At 32.3% G+C, this 16,984-nt stretch overlaps 1 protein-coding gene across 1 annotated transcript in view; it reads right to left on the reverse strand.

Moving 5' to 3' along the window:
• LOC143203554 (Krueppel-like factor 6) overlaps positions 1-16,984 on the reverse strand; it is a 696,440-nt gene that overhangs the window by 617,210 nt on the left and 62,246 nt on the right. The window lies entirely within an intron of this gene.

Here is a 16,984-nt window from a genome sequence, read left to right on the forward strand (position 1 = left end):
CGATGGATCAAAGGAGAAGAGGAAAAAAACTAAGAAATAATATATCTTATAATGTAAAAGCTGTTATCTATAACATCCAACTTCCACATTAACTTTAGGCAACCCACGAAGACTTTAAATGATTATAAACATCTGGTTCAAATAGAACGCCGAATAATCCCACGCATTCCTCGCCGTGAAAAAAAATCGGGAAGTATTTTTAAATTGCTGCATCGAACATGCAACGGATGTTAGTAATGGCGAATGGCTCCGTTCTTAGCGACCTTGCATGGATAGAATAAGTGACCCGTCTTCAATTTGAATAATCATTATTATCCATTACGTCAGATTGATGCAAATAGCTATAATAACAGCGCTAGATACATATTTTATTGTCCAGATTCCCTTTAAAGTGAATAGAGTGGCTTGAAAATGCCCAATAAAAAGACGCTGTTAAGATGACGTCAAATACATAATTTTAATTCGTCGAAAATACGGATAAATAATATATTCTATCCAGGGTAAAACTAAAACATGTAATAAACATAATACAAAGAACAATTTCCAGATAAATATTCACCTTAAAACGGCAAAAATTCCGCTGATTTCTGGATTTCCTGGAGAAACACACAAACACACGTCAAAACACGCCACGCCATAAAACTTTTGGACAAATGCCTAACGCATATGGCCCTCGCATTAGAGATGGGTCGTGGCAATACCGATAAAATCACTGAAATATCCTAACATGTTCTACCTTCGAAACAAGAACAAATGCTGTTTTTATGACTACTATACCAATATAACATAAAAACAATAATAAATTAAGTAACTATCTAAACAGATCAATTAAAATATTGACATTTTAATTACTTCCTTATCGATTGATTCTCCGATCCGACCGCCCAGCTCTATCCTGCCACCCGCGATTTAATTTCGCGTATGTGCACCTGTTGTCATATTACAGCCAATTACAAAACAGTCTCATTAGATTTAAATTTAGTTGACAACTATTACGTTCTGAAAAAATTATAGTCGACAGAAATTATAATTCTGTATGTCTCCTATAAGAAAATGGTGAGTTTTTTTATTGTAATTTTATATGAATTATAAAAAATATTATTTATTTTAATATTCATGTATTTAAAACAATGTTTTAGTTAGTTTTACAGGTTAGTTTTATCAGAAAAATGTATGTAAAAGTATTAAGAACCTTGTACGACCTATATCAACATTATTTCTCTTAAATTTAACCAAGGTTACGTTATTATTCATGAATTCAAAATAACGCTGATTTAAAACGTTATCTTCTTAATGTTGCGAAACGTTTGTGGTTTATAGTAATATTTTTTCTTATAAAATATTCAAGTATAGTCTTATATATATTCAATGGGGCTTAAAGATTATTAAAATTGTATAGTACATTGGGTTAACTATATATTTTATTATACTAAATGCATTACAAACGAAAATGATGCAATATTTTCATTATTTTATAGCTTGACTTTATTTGTAACGTATAGGTATTTAGATATTAGACCTGTATTTTGTGTGAGTCTGAAAATTTGAAATATAATGTAGAATAATATTTTATAGCTTAAAATGCCAACCTTATTTTATGCCATATATGTTGAATAACTGCATTGACCATATGAATAAGTAGTAAGTATTTTGTGTTAGTACTAGTCCCCAATTTAAAGTCTATAATCTTCATATAAATTTATATTATTCAGATTTGACTCTGAATGAAACGTGATTAAATAATTCGCATACAAAAAGTATTGAGATCCGGATTGTTTGTTTAAAATACTCTTTACCTTTCGAAATTTGTTAAATGCATGTACGAAATGTGTGTGTCGTTTTAAAAATGGAGGTAGAGTTTAGATTTATGCTGAGTTAAGCACATTGAAAGCTATAGTAGTAAAATATTTCTCTCAATTTAAACTTCGTCTTTTTTGCATGAATTTTATTTGGTAAAATATGAATACCATCAACAGCTGTGACCACAAGCAACATCCTGTTGGTTGAATAGCCAACGATAGTCGATAATTTTCTCTAATTGTGTTACTAGTTATGTTAACATACTGATAGTTTAGTAATAGTTTAATAAATTGTTAACTAAATACAAATTAATAGAAACGATGAATGTTATGAATTAAATTTTTTAGTTATCTGCTTCTTTAACGGCTTTGATATTATGAAATACGATAGCATTCTTTTTGTTTTTTTTTCTGGAATTGGTGCTGTTATTTTTATCTTATATGTATTTTAAAAAGTGTAGGAAGCGACTCCAGTTATAAAGATTGGAGGTGGGCGGCCCACCGTTGTACTGTGTAATTTAAAGTATAAAAGGGTTTGGTTTAAGTCTGTTATAATATTTTTGTAATATGATGTTTGTGCTGTCATTTTTTGTTGATATTTTCAGGGTAGTGGCAAAAATTAGTAAAACAATGTGATTTGGGGGAGGCTATTTGTTATGTGTTGTTATGTTGCCAATTATAAAAATTGAAAATAGGCAAATTCGAAAAAAGGTATAAAATGGATATCAAAACATTAAGTTTGTAATAACAAGGTGGTTAATATTTTGACGACATATTCGGTGAGTAGAAGGAGGTCGGTTGTGATTGACTCAATCTAAGCGGTTTATCATTTTTCTCTTTGAAAATCAGGGATGAACAAGCAGAAAAAGTATTTTCTCTGGCCGAACCCCATTAAGATTTTTAATAGCAAGCAGTCCGTCAGCTGTCATACTTTAGCTTTTCTTTTCATCAACTCTCAATGCAGATAACACTGTAATGCGAACTATGCCATGAAGAATGTTAGAAACCTCTGTACCAGCGTGATCAGATCGGTCCCAAAGTTTGTAAAAACATATCGAACGTCTATTTTTAAAGACTCTTCATATAATTGTACCCACTATCGATGCCTCAAAAGATACAACGTTCTTTCGAGATGGAATCTCTAAATTGCCTGAAAGATAAGGAAAGATAGTAGCGGCTATCGATGGACAATACTTTGAAGAGAATACATTGTACCGATTATTTTACACACCCTTTAAAACTAATTTGTAGGCCTATAGCAAAAAGGGTTAGTAGAATTTACACATTTCAGCGGAATATTGTTGACAATGCAAGTTTAACTGATATAAACACTATAAAACAATATATTCTACACTAATTACGACAAAAATACTATAAAATGTTCATCCGTACAGCAATGATATCATCTTTTGCAGCTGTTAATCAGGCAGATTAGTTGTATTTTGACGATTAACAGGGACAAAAAATAGAAACAACATTTCGCACATACTGAGAATATAAATTTAGAGCTATTCATCACTTTTTACAGTACATTACAGTGAAATTCAGTACATTTGGTAGATGCAGAAACATTTTCTTCCTTGGACACTGTTTTTATATAATAATACTAATACAAAGTTTTGTCGATAAAATATTTTCTATCTTCCAGTTGAAATATTGTGAATTTCTTAAGTCCTAACCAGTGGCGTCTCCTGATAAAAATTTTAAGGTGTTTTAGAATTTTTCGTAAAAAAAAACTTACCTATCTTTTTGATAAATTAAGTCCATCCTACGTTCTTTTCTATTCACAAACCTGATAGTCCCTTTGTCCGTAAAATTGCCTGTTTCGGAGATGAATTGTTTTTCAATAGATGTAATGGAAAAGGCTGTTGAAATCGTTTAACTTCGGTCAATGAATTTCTGAGACACGTTTTGATGCGCTTTAGTGTTCAGAAACACTTAAAGTTGTCGTGGGAATTGTTACCACGATTTCTAATAATTGTCTGGTCTCCTTCAACGCGTCTCCTATATTGTTTGCTATTAAAAATGTTAAAAGAGTTATTCTGCTATTCTTTCTTTCTGCAGTTCTTTCTGCAGTATCAAGGCGGGATAAAAGGAACATATGGAAGTAAATTTATCCTCACAAAATTTACCGCAACACTCTCCAAAGTAATCCGAAAAGAAAAACGAAAATCCATAATTTTTTTTAAATAAATGTCTTTTAAATTTACGGGTGTAACTTTCCCCTCTACTTGCACCAAATTAAGACGGACCAAGCGGGCAGCGGTGTGCCGCGCGGGTATTTGAACGAGCTCACAGAGCACGATCGGGTGGCCCAGACAAATATTAGCGATAGCGTAAGTCGGTGGCCATTCCACTGGTCCACGCATCATTGCAGTTTTTTTATCATTCATTACAACAAGAATTCGCGAATGCTAAGTGGGATTTGATTTGAAGCAGTAGAAAATATTTTAGTATTTTAATTAGATTACAAAAATAGTTTTTGGGAGCAAATGCACCAGCCGCCACTGGTCCCAACTATTCTCACGGATCAAATATAATCGCGAACGAACCCAATTTCCCTCTCTCGTCGGCAACAGAGTCGAGAGCATCTCTCAAGGTTCCGTGCCGTTGAAGCAGAACGAGGAAAAATCGCATGAAAAGCAGGACGGAGGGAAAAAAGCGTGCCAGCTATCGTTACGGCGTCGTGCAGCAAACTGCACGGGCCACGGTCGCAGGAGAGTGCAGGAGGTCGTCGTGGATGGAGACGAGGACACTCTTCGCGACAAACAACCATCGTTGTTACGTAATTCGACCGATTTCCATTCGCTTAACCGGTTGCACAAGGCGAATAAATTCGTTCTTCGTATGGGATTCTAGTTTTTCCGCCGATATAAACAACTTTTACGGGATGGATCGGAGATGATAGTAAAATCGATGTGAAACGAGCGAAGATGTACGGAGATCTAGCTTAATTTTTGAGATAAGTTATTTTGTATTTATATTTCAATTACTAAGTCAGAAACACTTTTATTTCTTGATAAATAGAATACAAACATCCAACAAAACATTATAATGATAACCATCTTGACAATATACAAGGTACTACAACGGTGATTACAACAAAATTTATTTATAAAATATGTCAACAAGATACTTCTTTCCGCCAAGGCACCGGCTTTTGTATCCAAAAAGTGTACATCAGGTGCCCTCTACGTAATTCGTCAACAATGCCGATCTGTATTTTCTTACGTTACATCTTAAAAATGTAATTTGTAGTTTGTATTTTAAATACCTAACGCTGATGTATTTTGTAAGTAGTATTTCAAATACTTATGGCTTCAAAATATATTTAATAAACTTTGACTAAACTATAGATAGAATACCACAAAGAACAATAGCAATTTCTTCACAACTGAAAATAATTGTACTGCTTATTTCACAAAAATGTACACTAAAAAATATAAGTAACAATAGCACGAACTCTATACATCTTAAAAATGTAATTTGTAGTTTGTATTTCAAATACCTGACGCTGATGTATTTTGTAATTAGTATTTCAAATACTTACGGCTTCAAAATATATTTAATAAACTTTGACTAGACTATAGATATAATACCACAAAGACGAATAGCAATTTCTTCACAACTGAAAATAATTGTACTGCTTATTTCACAAAAATGTACACTAAAAAATATAAGTAACAATAGCACGAACTCTATACATCTTAAAAATGTAATTTGTAGTTTGTATTTCAAATACCTGACGCTGATGTATTTTGTAATTAGTGTTTCAAATACTTATGGCTTCAAAATATATTTAATAAACTTTGACTAGACTATAGATATAATACCACAAAGACCAATAGCAATTTCTTCACAACTGAAAATAATTGTACTGCTTATTTCACAAAAATGTACACTAAAAAATATAAGTAACAATAGCACGAACTCTATACATCTTAAAAATGTAATTTGTAGTTTGTATTTCAAATACCTGACGCTGATGTAGTTTGTAATTAGTATTTCAAATACTTATGGCTTCAAAATACATTTAGCCAACCTATTAATGAGTGCATTCTACAGAAAATAACGCTCAATAGCTTTTGTAAGCAAAATAGCGACCGCTAAATAAAAACTATAAAACAATATATTCTACACTAATTACGACCAAAATACTATGAAATGTTCATCCGTACAGCAATGATATCATCTTTTGCAGCTGTTAATCAGGCAGATTAGTTGTATTTTGACGATTAACAGGGACAAAAAATAGAAACAACATTTCGCACATACTGAGAATATAAATTTAGAGCTATTCGTCACTTTTTACAGTACATTACAGTGAAATTCAGTAAATTTGCTAGATGCAGAAATATTTTCTTGTATGTAGTTTGTATTTTAAATACCTGACACTGATGTATTTTGTAATTAGTATTTCAAATATTTATGGCTTCAAAATATATTTAATAAACTTTGAATAGACTATAGATATAATACCACAAAGAACAATAGCAATTTCTTCACAACTGAAAATAATTGTACTTCTTATTTCACAAAAATGTACACTAAAAAATATAAGTAACAATAGCACGAACTCTATACATCTTAAAAATTTAATTTGTAGTTTGTATTTCAAATACCTGACGCTGATGTATTTTGTAATTAGTGTTTCAAATACTTATGGCTTCAAAATACATTTTAGCCAACCTATTAATGAGTGCATTCTACAGAAAATAACGCTCAATAGCTTTTGTAAGCAAAATAGTGACCGCTAAATAAACACTATAAAACAGTATATTCTACACTAATTACGACAAAAATACTATGAAATGTTCATCCGTACAGCAATGATATCATCTTTTGCAGCTGTTAATCGGGCAGATTAGTTGTATTTTGACTATTAACAGGGACAAAAAAATAGAAACAACATTTCGCACATACTGAGAATATAAATTTAGAGCTATTCGTCACTTTTTACAGTACATTACAGTGAAATTCAGTAAATTTGCTAGATGCAGAAATATTTTCTTGTATGTAGTTTGTATTTTAAATACCTGACACTGATGTATTTTCTAATTAGTATTTCAAATATTTATGGCTTCAAAATATATTTAATAAACTTTGAATAGACTATAGATATAATACCACAAAGAACAATAGCAATTTCTTCACAACTGAAAATAATTGTACTTCTTATTTCACAAAAATGTACACTAAAAAATATAAGTAACAATAGCACGAACTCTATACATCTTAAAAATTTAATTTGTAGTTTGTATTTCAAATACCTGACGCTGATGTATTTTGTAATTAGTATTTCAAATACTTATGGCTTCAAAATATATTTAATAAACTTTGACTAGACTATAGATATAATACCACAAAGACGAATAGCAATTTCTTCACAACTGAAAATAATTGTACTGCTTATTTCACAAAAATGTACACTAAAAAATATAAGTAACAATAGCACGAACTCTATACATCTTAAAAATGTAATTTGTAGTTTGTATTTCAAATACCTGACGCTGATGTATTTTGTAATTAGTATTTCAAATACTTATGGCTTCAAAATATATTTAATAAACTTTGACTAGACTATAGATATAATACCACAAAGACGAAAAGCAATTTCTTGACAACTGAAAATAATTGTACTGCTTATTTCACAAAAATGTACACTAAAAAATATAAGTAACAATAGCACGAACTCTATACATCTTAAAAATGTAATTTGTAGTTTGTATTTCAAATTCCTGACGCTGATGTATTTTGTAATTAGTATTTCAAATACTTATGGCTTCAAAATATATTTAATAAACTTTGACTAGACTATAGATATAATACCACAAAGACCAATAGCAATTTCTTCACAACTGAAAATAATTGTACTGCTTATTTCACAAAAATGTACACTAAAAATATAAGTAACAATAGCACGAACTCTATACATCTTAAAAATTTAATTTGTAGTTTGTATTTCAAATACCTGACGCTGATGTATTTTGTAATTAGTGTTTCAAATACTTATGGCTTCAAAATACATTAAGCCAACCTATTAATGAGTGCATTCTACAGAAAATAACGCTCAATCGCTTTTGTAAGCAAAATAGAGACCGCTAAATACGTCAATATTTGTGGCGAGACAAAAGAGTATATTCATTGTTTGTTAAATATCTATGCTTTCTTTATTATTTGTTTATTTATATGTTTGAATATGGACCTTTGTTTGAGAAAGTTTGAGATGATAATCTGCTAGCTTACATAAAAACTACATCTATGTAAAGATGGGAGAAGAAATGTGAACTAACTTGGATAAACATAAACACTTGTTCATCTCATCAGACATTCAGTCTCGTCTTCGTGTCATTTACTTTGTACATACACTCTTAACGTACAATTATTTGCTCATATGGTATAAAAACGTCAATGGGACTGCATTTGAATATCGTAAAACTGTTACAATTTTATTTATTAGCGCAGATAGGTCTCCATCTAAGAAAGATATCCACATTTAGATGTATTTGCCTCTCCAGAAGGCGTTAAAACTAAAATACTTGGAGGAATTTATTGAAACTGTTACTATGGCAAACTAAACATTGCCTATTTTAATTGCAGGATATTTTACTGTTATTGCATCACAACTAAAAGAGAACATAAAAAGAATATTTGATAAGCAATTTAAACTGTCACCTGAACTTGCCAGAAAGCATCAAAACATACACAAGACAAAGAATTCAAAACCTTGCAATTCATGCCTTAATGGCAAAATGAAATAATATCTAGCGGTAATAGGAGCAACAGTACTAGTAAAGAATATTCCTACTAGTGACCGCACAGAGATCGAAATTCGACCTTAATTTATTGAGTTTACTGAATTTTATCATATTGAGTCAAAATAATCTTTAAAAAATAAATTAGTATATTAAAACTTCTCATTATCTTAAAATGCCCCCAAAAGAAGTTATACCGAGTATAGAAATATATCCAAAATGATATTTCTCATATTAGTTTGGGTCGAACTTCTTACAAAATGATTCAATATTGAAGTTTTGAGATCACCTAATTCCAATTGACTCAGTCTGTGTCGTGTGCAACATTGTACCTCAAAATTAAAAGCTTGCTTAAAAGTGCACCATTTTTTTTAACTTTCATTATTAACAATAGCAAAGAAAAGACAACGTGATGTCAGTCAAATGTGTGACGAACGCACTGATGACCAGCGAGATGCACAAAATAATAATAGTCGTATTGGCAAGGGACAAACTAAGTAAGGGACATATCAAATGCAAGAAAAAAAGCGAGACAATCGACAGATGGCAGCTGGAATGGAACAACTCAAGCGATGGCAGAACTCTCCATGACATCTGCGAGAGGGTGGAATGCGAGAGATTGAGCTTAAGCAGAAAGGCGGTAGAACTAACACCAGGACCTGGAAATATGGCTGCATACATCAGCTGATTTAGATTAAGGGAGAGTGAAGGTCCATGCACATGTGGTAATGGTGTGGAGGACACCAAGCACATAATGGTCGAATGCACCCTGGACGAAAGAACAAGGACCAGAAAACTGTACGGCAGGGCGGTGGGGTGTTACCAATTTATGGATCCACAAGCGAACAATAACACCTGAACACAGACCTGATCGATAACTGGGAGGAGGCAATAATTAGGCGACAAAAACGCCGACACTAAGGCAGATAGATCAGACACGGGAAGAGTCGGTATTAGGTAAAGTTTGGGTATCTGGACCTCACCTGATAACTAATGTTGACATAAATACACAGACAAATTGTGATACCAATTATCAATAGCCATTATTCGGTAATTAAGACAAAAGAAATAAACAAATTGACGGGCTCTGAGGGACTGAAAACTGACAGTATCCCGAGAGAATTTAGATAGCTGGCCCAGTAGTCGAGCAAGTCGTATTGGCATGTCACCATTGTATTCGAGAGTGAGTGGAAATGAAGATACAGTGGTGAATCTAATGGCTTATGTTGTGTCAGCAGAAAATAAAAATTGCCACAGTCGGTCCCACCACCAGATCCATTACCCTATTAGTTTCTGATACGGGAAACGATTCTAACCACTTATTTTTCCAAATGATGTTGTTTGATGTAACGCATATTGAACATTCAAACTTCAAACATTCAAAAACAAATTTGTCTAAAAAATAATTTATAAAACTCGTAAACAATCGCAAATACAAGGAGAAATCATCACCTACTAGGAGCGCTGTTACCACTAGTAGATGCAGATGCGGAAATTGCAAGACTTTGTTCTCACAATGCAACAATGAAGCGAACGAGTGTCCAAGAAGTACAAACGATTCTCCATCTGAACAACGATTTAGTGAAAATATCCAAAATAGCATTGGTTCAAATGTCATTCTACGACAGCCATAATATCGTCATCAGACCTGAGAACCTGGTGACTACACAACAAGTCGTTATTTTTATTGTCGGTCAAACTTTGCACGATAGATATAGGTGATAAGATTAATAGCATTAATGAAATAGTAAATAAATTAGAATATTTTTAAAAACATTCCAATGGTTTAGAAGAACTGTTACAAACCGAATAAAATGTTTCTCTAATTTAGATCATTGGATCAGATGCCATCCGACCGTCATAATATCGTCATCAGGCCTGAGAACTTGACGACTACACAACAAGTGGTTATTTTTATTGTCAGGGAAAATTTGCAAAATAGATATGGCTGATAAGATTAATAGCATTAAAGATATAGTAAATAAATTAGAATATTATAAAATATCATTTCAATAGTTTAGGACAACTGTTGCTAACCCAATAAAATTTTTCTCTAATTTTGATCATTTAGATAAGTATTTACATTAACGGCCAGTTAATTGCAAGCTTGTTTGTTTATCACTAAATTAACCCTCTAAACGATCTTAAAATATTTCAGTTATGACTAATCAATACGACGAACACATAAAACGATTCAGCAACCATTTCGATCGAGACATCACACAACGGAAACATGAGTAACTTTCCTGGAACTAACTAATGGCGTTTGTTAATTTGTTCTATACGACAAACAACACGGGGAATCCGTGGCTGATGAGTTTTTTGAACCTGAAGTAGGGATGTCGGCCGTCGAGAGAAATATCGATATTTTCAATAAATATCTCAAAAAGTAGCGATATTTTTAATGAAACTTTAAAATTAAGCACCCAAATGCACTAAGCCTTTAACATTATGTAACAAATTTAAAGATTTATTAAGAACAATAAAAATTTATTTAAAATCTTTAAGAAATCGAAAAATATGGATATTTTTTCAATATCCGTAACTTGAAAGCTTCAGTTCGGATCGCGGCATATATCGACGACGAACGCCACTGTGTCATAAAGTTTTATTTGATAATATCTAAAGCAGCTGTAGCGTGGTTTCAATGACGTCGACGTGTAAATTAATGTCACGGAATTGAACAAGATAAATAAATAGCAGCGCAACGATCGTCGCTGGAACTTCAACGCTTCAAATTGGGTCGGAAAAAAAACTGCAGCAAATAATCATATGCTATATCCAGAGTGATTGATATTGATCTACGTTACCCTTTTGCTCGGCGATTAATTACTGGAATACACACCTGAAAAAGAGAAAAAAACATTAGTATTGTGTTGTTTTATTTTCAGTTAATATTTTATTCATTTATTTATTTTATACACTAATTTCTGACACGCCTACCACTGAAGCTTTTTAGACCCCATCGATTAGTTATATATAACAAGCCAATTGAAAAATTCCCGGTCCCCGGACCATAGTAAAACACATTTTTTTAGCAAAATTAGTTTTTTTTTATTCAACACAATTCCCTTCAAGGGTGAATACACTGATTATAGCGACCCTCCAACTTTTCAATACCATTTTTGTAGTACGATATGACCTTTGCTTCAATATAGGCCTGAGTTTCGGCGATCACCTCTTCATTCGACGAAAATTTCTTCCCAGCGGGCATTCTTTTGAGATCTGAGAACAGGAAATTGTCGCTGGTGGCGAAATCTGGAGAATACAAGGTAGTCAATGAAAATTATTCCATGCCCATCCCAAAATACAGACGCCAGAACCTTGCTAGCCGACTGTTGCGTTTTCCCACGCTTTGGAGCCGGTTCATCGTGTGTAATCCACTCGGATGACTATCGATTGGACTTCAGAGTGAAATGATGGAGCTATGTTTGATCCAATGTCACATATCGACGCAAAAACTCGGGTTTATTACGCTTGATCATCTTCAAACACTGCTCCCAATCATCAACACGTCGTTGTTTTTCGTCAAAAGTGAGCTGGCGCGGCACCCAATTTGCACAAAGCTTTCTCATACCGAAATATTCGTGAATGATATGATGTACACGTTCAGTTGATATTTTGAAAGTGACTGCTATTTCATTCAATTTCGATTTACGGTCATTCAAAAACATTTTGTGGATTTTTAAAAGTTTTCGTCAGTAACAACCACTTTTGGGCGTCTACTGCGTTCACCTTCTTCGGTGCTCATTTCACCACGTCTAAACTCAGCATACCAATCATTGGTGGTTGATTTTCCTGGGATAGTGTCTGGAAACTCGGCATCAAGCCAAGTTTTTGCTTCAACTGTATTTTTTCCCTTCAAATAGCAATATTTTATCAACACGCGAAATTCCTTTTTATCCATTTTTTCACAATAACAAACGTTGCTTCACTGAAAATGCTATAATTCACAAAGTAACGAATCGACAGCTGTCAAATTTATACACGCATCTTTTGATGGTTCGGGCTAACTAAAAAACATATGGATTTAATTCTAGTAGCGCCATCTATGTATCAAGCCGGGGACTGTTCAATTGACCTGTTAAAAAATTGCGGCTTGCTGTAAGTCCAATATTATTCTAATATATCTAATACTTCACGTCACCAGACACGATATTAAGTTCTTGTTTTAGAATGTCCATTGCGGAATTAGACGCGCTATATAACACCTTCCTTCTGAAAAAATAAATTACATGGTTGTTCCTCCGCTACAAGGTCTTTCAATTGAGTAAAATTGTTTATGAGTAGCGGTTAGGTCTTCGTCCGCCAGATTGTCTTATGAATTTCACTGTTTTTACCTAAACTTCCATGATTTTAGTGTCCAAATTCCTATAGTTTATGACTGAGTAACAACGGAAATTCGCCTTTGATGGCCTTACACCATGAACTGTGATGCCTGTGGCACGAATCCATAGACTTAGAAACACTAAGGATACTTTTCAAGGCATGGATGACCCCTGATAGTTCATGGCTAAAAGAATTTGAGCACATTCAATCTACCTTAGTAACCTTAGAGTTTGAACTGACATACGTTTGCTCGAGCTCAGCTATGTGAAGGAATGCTTCGATCAACTGTCTTCTTTTGTTCCTTTTCGTAATAAGTAATTTTGGCTTAAATTTTGTGGTTGAATGAACTCAAAAGAATGCAACCTTATGATAATACTGAAAATATTCACTGCCATATTACACGCAACTATATAACATACATATTATAATATTTAATAACGTTTACTTAATTAGGTTTGTTAAGTTCAAAGTAATTCTTCTACTATGCTTGTTTACAAGACATTGTAGAGAGCAGTATCGTTGAAGGAATTTTCGAAGAAAAGAAATCATCACTATAGAATTGAAAGCTATACTCTCCTAAAATGCATACTAAAAAGATGAAATCAATCAGTGAGTATTGCTTTTGGAAATTGGGTGCCACATAAATTGAATATGAGGGATATTGATATAGAATATTTCATATGTTCTAATCCTAAAAGCCTTGACGTCAGAGATATATAGAAATATAATTTATAACAATAAATACCAGAGAAAACGTAATGTAATTTTTTGACCACATTTATAGACTCTGGCCTTCTATATGACTAAGCAGCATCTCATTATTATGAAGAATCTTTGATAATTCAATACCGACGTGAAATTCAATGAAATTTTATTGAAATTGATCTATAATTTTTGATAATAAATAATTAATTCCTTATACAGTTTCCTCCATAACCAACATTGAGAACCAAAAGAACCACATTAACTTCGATACTTTATTAGTCATATTTCTTGATAAAATAGGGAGAACAAAATTATCTGTAATTTCCGGAACAAAATTACTGAAAAACCTGTTTTTTTATCACCGATACGATTTATGTGATGATATTGATTTAAACAATTAAAAAATATTAATAAATATTACAAAATTTATGAATATTATGTTCACATATTATTCAAATATTATCGCATCTTTTACTAAACTTAATTATTATAAATTCTAATCATTAAACCCTTAATAATTAGTAATCAAATAATCATTTAAGTTCAATTAAACTCCAATAACCACGATAAAATGAATATCGAATACGAAAACAGCGATTAGTGTGGAAAAATTAAAGAGAAACCTCGCGAGATAACAACCCGCCTCTATTATAGACGTTTTCCTGCTTCAACTCGCGAAACTCCTGCTAGATAACGTTGTCCCCGGATCGATTTTGGTCGACTCGTTAAATCCAAGCAATAAATTTTATAGCAGCAGCGTATCACTGTAAAAAAAATATTAAAATATCATCAATATATTAACCGAACATATCTAATTTAACTTAAATTTAAATTTGAACTGTATTGAATGAGATTTTTGGAAAATATCAATAGATCTTGTTTTATTTTTTTTTACGTAAGACAATATTTTCCAGTTTTATGTGACCTGTTTTATTTTTATTTAGTATTTCAGATATTTATGGCTTTAAAATGCATTGAAATATAATTACATTTAGCGATCTTTTAATGGATGCTTCTGCAGAAAGTAATTAATATATAGCTGTCGCTAAGCAAAATTGGGACCAGTAAATATGTTAAAATGGTAGAAGCTATTGTAGAATCATCATCTAACTCTGGCGATTTTTACGAAGGGGTATTGTTACCAATAAATATATTAGAAGATGCAACTATGGTAGGAGAAGTACCTCAGATAGTAAGTATAGTTTTGAGTAATATTCTCCATTTGTGGTATGTCACAAGTGTAGAGTAGATAAAGCATTGGTCCCAGTACACTTCCTTGTGGTACTCCTGCTTCAGCTTCTTTTATTGTAGAGTGAGCTCCTTCTAGTTTGACTCTAAACATTCTGGTTGTAACGTACGATTTTAATAGTGCGGTGTGTTGTTTTGGTAACATTTTCTGTAGTTTATGAACAAGGCCTTCATGCCAAACCTTATCGAAAGCTTGTGCTACATCTAAGAATATAGCTGAGCCTACTTTTTTACTTTCGTAAGCTTTTTTAATAACATCTGTTATTCTACGGACTTGGTCAGTTGTTGAATGCTTGTTAATAAACCCAAACTGGCGTGTTGGTGTTAGGTTTTTTGTCTCTGACACAGCAGTCCCTGACAAATACAGTCAGCTCTTACAGCTGACTGTATTTTGTATTTTAAATCAACATAAATAAATTACTGTATTTTTCAATTTGTATAATTCAAAAAATACATGGGAGATAGTAGTTCGAAATTTGTAAAACATATATAAGGACAGATCATAAACTTAATTGATATTAAAACGTATAATTGATAATTTCCTTTTAAATCCCGAAGACAATCTACAAACCGTAAAGGTAAATTATATTGTTTACACGTCTCAACGTTACTGTACCGTTACAAGTTGATATAATCACTTAAACGTTTGAATCCTTGAGCCGTAATATCAACTTTATGTACCCGCCACTGGCTGGTAAACAAAAGCCGGTTACGCGTTATAGCATGGACAGAAACTACGTCCACTCTGAATTCTGGAAAACGAAAACTACCACCTCGAATTTGATGATGAATTAATTGTGAATCGATAACGTAATAACCAAACAAATTCCTATCGATATTATTTGAAAATGCACGGTTTATCTTGACATATATACACATCAGCGCTAAAAATATTTATCTCTACGACATATATATTATTAGACTTGATTCTAGTAAAAGTTGTTAAGGCAGTCGAGTCGAGAATGTTCTGATATGAAAAAAAATACAAATACATGCTTGTTTAATATATTTATTTAATGTTGCCCTTTGATCTGGGTAATTGTCAATGAGATCCTTCGTTAAATACTAGTATTTTACCCATTATATTGAATTAATTATTTATAGTTTTATTATATTTCCTTTAAGAGGACCGACTTTCAATATATAAAATCTGTTATAGATGTCCAATTATTATATATATATATGGGGGCATCCATCAGTTAGGTATTGCTGGAACACAGGAATAAATCTGGAGCCACTGCTTCAACTCTTTTTCGATGAGGAACTATTTTATATCAGTTGGTCCACTAAATTCTTTGAATATTCAATTATTTTATTGTTAGTTGGGAATAAGTATTAATGGAAACAGCCAAACTTGACGGTTATATTCGATGGTTTTGACATCTTTCTACAAAAAAATTATATTTTTCCAGAGTATACAGACATTAATGATAGTATGCCTGAAACTGTACTTTGACCATTAATTAGTTTTGATGTTTTCAGTACTTTTATTCATTACAATTGATATTGATTCATTATAATTGCTCGATTTTGAGCTCGGCGAAGTAAAAGATAAATTGCAAGACTTATTGGCCGAAAAACTAATTTAGATTCTCAAAGAACTTTCAGACAACTTAGCAGTTGATGAATCAAGTATTTCCAACCATTTACATACGAATAGGAAAGATCTAGAAGAAGGGCAAATAGAATAGAAGAAGGCAAGAAAGAAGAATTTTCTATGATGTATTATAACTGAAGATCCACTACTATAATCTGAAACCCAAAATACCATGGATTAATCGAGTAGAACCATTCACATCGACTTCGAAGTGAATATTCATGGCCATAAAATCTTGCTGTGCATATGGTGAGATCATGTTCAGGTTCGGTATGTAACCGACTTCAAAAAATAAATAATAAACTCACCAAATATCTAAAAACAATCAAACTTAGATTTTTAACACAAGAGGAAAAAATTTTAAATAAAATATGTACATAATAATAGTTGTAATAACTAAATAACAATAAGCAAAACTTATTTAGCTATCTACTACACGTATGCTATATTCAACTACTAGCGACCCGCCCCGGCTTCGCACGGGTGCAATGCTGATACTAAATTAAATACACTACAGAAAAAATATGAACGTTGTATATAAAAACATAGCG

Source organism: Rhynchophorus ferrugineus, unplaced genomic scaffold (genome assembly GCF_030347505.1).
Source record: "Rhynchophorus ferrugineus isolate W39M unplaced genomic scaffold, kcgeb_rfMv2 rfM10, whole genome shotgun sequence".
NCBI lineage: Eukaryota > Metazoa > Arthropoda > Insecta > Coleoptera > Curculionidae > Rhynchophorus > Rhynchophorus ferrugineus.